Below are 6,145 nucleotides of genomic sequence, written 5' to 3'. Positions count from 1 at the left end.
CAGGACTTCAATACAACTCAAATAATTTGTATGACTGGTGTATCTGTTCTGAAATTAATCCATCAGCACAGCAAAGAGAAAAGAAGATGATATCTATCCAATGTATAAATATACACAGCTATAATGGCGTGCATGCGTGTGTAGATGTGTGCTTATAACATGTATATTTATGTTACAGACACATTCACATACATGTGCTAACTGGATAGCATGCTTTTTTTTTTTTTTCTTTTGTGCCAGTAGGCATTCATTTGTTATTTATTTGGTGTTCTTCTAACGTGATGATCAGATGTTAAAATACTTTGCAGCTGGTCATGAGAAAGGTGCTGGTAATTTGCCATACTTAGTGAGAAGATATCTTAAAGTCAGAGGAAAATCCAGTCTTACATTCAGAAGTGGCTTTTTTTGTTACTTAAAAAGAAAAAAAAAAAGACTAGCTAGGGGCAAGTTATGTCTATGGCAGAGAAACTTTGATGGAATTCTGTTGTAAGTTTTAGTCGATTTTAGATTCAGGAAACCTTCCCCTTGTATTTGAAGGTGTAAGAAACGTCCTGAAATCTGTCACACGTGAGGAACCAATAGTTTTATCTTGCACTGTGGGAGTGAGTTCCTCTAGGCACTTCAATACCAGTCCAGATCAAACGGCTCTAATCAGCATTTCCACAACCTGCTATCAAGGCAGGCATGTGTCTACAAGTGATGCAGACACGTCCCAGACTGGCAGATTTCAGAGACAGCTAAAAGGAAAGAGTCTCATCAGGACTGAAAAGAGACAGTGGCAGTTTTCTGTTTGGTTAGTAACCACTGCTCTCATTACTAACATCTTTAATTGGATTGCAGGAACCAGGTTCTCTAGTTTGATAGTAGGAAAAACATTTGAGAACAGCAAAAAAAAAACCCCTTGCATTTAAAAGAGAGGAAAACCCACCCATCTAGTCGTAATCTATTGAAGTGACTTCGCCCTATAAACATCTAAAAGCTAAATTGTTCTAAAATAATAATCTCTTGCACATGGGCTTCGAGGAGGCTAAATGCAAGATGACTCTCCCAATGGACACAAGTGCTTCATGCTTCCAGGGGTAATAAATAAAGTATCCCTTGGTGTAACTGGCAAATGCATGCTTGGCACTCCTGGGAATTAAGCTAAGCTGAGTCTATAGCACAAAAGTGAAGGTGGAGCTGAATGCTTAATTTAGGTGGTGCCTGCTACTAGGAAGACCCAGAGGCCCTAGGTCATGAAGACACTATTTTTAGAAAGTGAAATCCTATGAAATTATCATGAGTTTCAGATGTATAATACATGAGGAGGCAGGGAGGTCCAGGCTCAATCTGGCTTTTCTTATACGTAGTAGTTCATGACAGAATTTTTGCCTCATCAGGCATGTGGCAACCTCAAGAGAAGGAAGGAAACAGCAAAGAAAATCGGTTCTTCTTGATAGCAGCGAACGCTTCTAAGTGGTCACCTTTCTCCTTTCTGAAAAACTCACACACAGGAGCAACATGTTCAGAAAGTAAAAAATCAGCTAGTTTTCGGGACAGGTTATAGTTACAGGCGCAGGCATTTCAGTGGGAGCCCTCCAAGGCATTCCAGATTAATCCAAAACTTTTCTGAGAGCAATTCAAGTTAAAATGAACTCTCTGCACCAGTGCAGCCATCTCTGGTACTACACTGCTGATTTTCACATGAGTGTACAGAGTTATACCTGGTATTATGACTTTGTGTAATAAAATGTCACCAGTTATACAAGATAAACACAAAATATTCAGAAAAATTTTAAACTGAAAAAATTACACAACACTCATGGCTGTCACAGATACGCAGGAACAACTAACTGTAGCAATTAGTGAAAATAAAATGTGAAGATGCATTTTTTTCCTTGATTCTAACAGTCCTGTGACAATCTGACTTGATTTCAAAACATACAGATTTTTCCCTTTTTTATCCTCTGGACAACAATTGGTGTTTACGGAGTTGCCTCCCAGAAACACCGCAGTAAAATAGTAAAACTACTGTAAGCAGGAAAAGGTCATCAATTACAGTATGTTCAGTAAAGCATGGAAAAACTTGATTAATCCAAATAAAATTAAATATGTGTGTTTTTTAAAATGACATCTTCCCATTATGTAAATGGTTTAATGAATAGGAATTTTAATTTAAATCCTAACTGGCCACAAAAGGTTCTCCATAAATTAGCAAAAAATCTGTGATGTATTTATGTGCGTAAAATCCTAAATATTTCACACGCCATTGTTTAAAGGTATCTTTCTGTAATACAAGTCTGATTTTAATCTTAACAGCAGAAGACAGAGTATTTACAGTTTCTCCTGCTCTGGAAGAGGATTTAAAAACCATGTGTCCCAACCAGCCACACTATAATTTCCCACATTTAATTAGAAAATAGATGAGATCAGTTTATTTAAACTGGTACTTGCAGTAAGCAATTAAGTGCTTCACTAAATAGGACTATCTGCTGTAAATCTGGCCTTTCATTACTTGTACAGTTCCTAGCACAATAGGTTTCTAGTACCAGACAGAAGCTTGCAGGCATTGCTTTAATAAAAATATGCTATTTAAGAATATTGTGATGTATTTCCACTGCCTCTGGGGGACTTACACTAATACAGTCTATTATCTGTCCTTATTACATAGAACTAAGTGTGCAATTAATTGGCAATCTGTAGTGGATTATGGAAACGTTCCAGATGGACGGGGATTTATCACAGTATTTTTCAGCAGCAGCTACTGTAATTTCCTAAGTTTGGCACGCTGAATTTACAAGAATTTATTTCTTTGTCAGGTAGGTCTTCTGAGCAAGAAGTTCCATTTCCTTTTACATCAGAGGCAACAGCTCACAATGTAGCACAAAGCGCCTGTGAGATAACACAATATTGCTGCCGCAGACATGTCTTTGTGATCAGACGCACCATAGGATGTGTGGGCTAGGCGCTCCCTCAAGAAATGAAAATGCAATCAATTGACTTAGTTAATATTTTGCTCTGTGGGAAAAACTCCGTCAGACAGCCTGGAGTTTCATTAATCCATGGCATTGCACGAGCTGCGGCAGCCTAAGTAAAAGAAAGCCGCTTCGTGTTTTATTCTCCCCTGTGCCAACCCTTCTTAGCAATTTGGGGGCAGGGGGGAGTTGTTAACCTTTCTAGCCGTGCCCTCCCGTGCCGCTGTGGCTAGGTAACGCAGAACAAAACTGGGCTGACCTGTGTGGAGCTGTGTCACAGATGGCTCTGCGGTCACTGGGGCCTGTGGCCATCAGGAGGGAAAGCTCTCCTGGAAGCTGAATCCAGACAACACCTAGAGGAGGCCAGCAGACCTTGGCGATGCCTCCCAGGCTAGGGTAGGGGTTTTGAACACAGCCCTCTCTCAGGAACTGTTCGTTAAGATATTCAAATAAGATGTTATTGTGCACAAAGCTTGTCAAGTAGTCTTTTTCTTCAGGAGGAGAGAAAGAAAATGTATGGAGAGCTCCTTCTGCTCCTGGTTTTTTCAACCATTTTGAAACTACCGGAACACGAGCTCCTGTTACGATGCACAGCGTCCATGCAGCAAACAGAGGGAGAGACCGCAGGAATAACCCTTGCCATCCTATCACCCTTTGGGGCAAATTCCTACAGTTCCTCTTCTACAGTGGTAGTAAATATCATCGTTCATTAGACTGCCTAGGCTGGCGGAGATAAAAAGTCACCTTCAAATAGTGCTCATCTTATATAGCAGCTCTTATTCCATGGTCTCTTCTCTTTTCTCCCCTCAGCATAAATACACAAGAAAGCTCCTAAAATACATGGACGAGAGTTATATTCTCGTTTGTCTAGGTATACAGTTCCCTAATAGTGAATAGCTTACTGCTTTTTCCATACACTCGGGAGGTATCAAAATTCTTGTAAAGGTTTATAAACGCATATTTGCACAGACCACAGTTCAGCCAAGTAACCTAATACTCATGTGAACTACATGCCCTGCTTTAGGAATTTTCACTTCAACGTAGCTTAAGATATGCATCTGATTGTCAAATAAAATATCTTTTTATTTGGCCAGCTAAACCTAAGCCTTCTGCTAACTTCCCCTCCTCTTTGGCACTTTGCACTCTCATTTATCTTCAGATTGATAATTGCTCCCTTTACATTTCCATCAACAGACCCACACACATCCAGAGAATCTCCAAATTGCTTTTGCCATGTGTTAGCATTAATAATTAATGAAACCAGCTGATTGTTCCAAGTGACCCATTATCATGTCAGGGCAGAGATGAACCAGAGAGGAGATAGGATTCATTTCTGAACCTCCAATTTCAGTATCAAAGTTCAAAATCAAAACACCATCAGCAACATAAATCTATTTCTCTCAAGAGATCTATTTTTACTGAGAGGTGGACAGAACAGCCCCACAGCCTGAAAAGCAGATATTACCGTGCTCAGGGCTTTTTAAACATAAACTATTGTGTTCTCCTCCAGTATGTGACATTTCTCAGGGCTTTTCTGACATTTAAGTATCATCCAGGCATTTAATAATAATCAAGAAGAGAAAAAAAAATGGGAAAGGGAAACTTGCATTAGCATGAAAGATTAAGGGAAATGAATATGTATGGGACACAAAAAACGAATAAAATGCTGGTATACAATGGGATGCCACAGAGCAGAGTGGGAGGGCTTCTGTTCATTAAGTGTTGATATAATGGATTTAGGTAAAATTGAATAAAATCCAATTTAAATGCTAGAATAAAAAGACTTGAACGACCAGCTAGGGAACAGAATGGGTTTCTGCCTCTCAGAGGTCAGATCAATGGCTGACCAACAACAGCTGCAGATGGTCTGACAGCAGAAGCCTGTAAAAATAAAAAATTACAGGGTTAGATCAAGTCTGCTGGTTCTTTTTAACCCCAGTCTTTGCTGTTCTTCTAACATAAGAGTTATCCTCTAGCACAAAAAAAAGTACCTATCACAGATGTCTTAACAGAGTTGGTATCTTATTAATTTTTATCATGACTCAAATTATGTTAGCATCTATATGCATGATCCTAAGATAGTACTATTCAATTTTACAAAAATAATTGATACTTCAGCAACCAGACAGTAAATTCTCCTGCTGAGAAAAAGCAAACAAACAAATAGATGACAGCTCATAAATTTATTCTAAGTCATGAGAGAAGTTTTACTGGAGATAGCACTGCAGAGCTTATTATCAGCCTGCTGTTAATGTAGGGCTCCCTGCTATAAGATTATTTAAGGATGACTAACTCATGTTACATTTATTTCCTCTAAACTTGCCCTGGACTACAGGCAAAGCAGGAATCAGTTAACTATTTGGAGGAACTTTCAGACAGCGCCGCAAACAAAATTGAGAAATTCAACACAATATTTCTGTGGGGTGCAATATCGCATGAAGTTGTACCATAAGAAATGAAGACAAACTCAAACACGTAAAAATGATGTCTTTTCCAATGCCCTGGGTTATAAAACCAGGACACTGTTCTAAGTGTGATAGCAATTTAGAGAAGGAAAAGTTGATATCTGAAAAGTTAAAAGTGCAGTATGCAATTGCGTAGGTTTCACTGTTTTCAATTGTGTCTACTTTCTACGTCCTTGGTTTAGTCAAAGCAAAAATTTATCACTCACTACTTTTTTAATTAGCCTTTACGGAATGCAAGAGCTTTCTTAAGAGTCATCCTACTGCCACAGGATCAGTACATTTTCCAGCAAAAGACTCACCATTTTAATCCCCTACATGTAACAGTAGGGCACAGAAAACAAGCGCGTTTATATTGTTTCTAGTTGGCTGTGCAGCTAGAAATTGTACTGCTATGACTTCATTCTCACCAAGGGACTTGCTGTTAACGGCAGACTGGTCATCATGTTTTAATCATCACAAAAGGGAAAACCTGTGCATGGTTATTTAAGGCAATCACTAAGTCACTTTTGTGTTGGGCCTGGTATTGATTCACTCTTAACTGTGCCTGGCTTTCAAGGATGCTTATCTCTGGTCAGCAATTTCATCCTACCATGAGGTGCATTAGGTATTGCATAGTTAGGGACTCCGTGTTCTTTGTTTAGGATTCAACGATTAGCTGCTAACATAAATTACAGATACAATCTCTCTTTGCACAGGTTACACTAGTATGGGTAAAACATGCCTAAA

Source organism: Nipponia nippon, unplaced genomic scaffold (genome assembly GCF_047370975.1).
Source record: "Nipponia nippon isolate SJK-2023a ecotype South Korea unplaced genomic scaffold, ASM4737097v1 scaffold_7, whole genome shotgun sequence".
In the NCBI taxonomy this organism is placed as follows: domain Eukaryota; kingdom Metazoa; phylum Chordata; class Aves; order Pelecaniformes; family Threskiornithidae; genus Nipponia; species Nipponia nippon.
Note: the sequence above shows the minus strand (reverse complement) of the source record.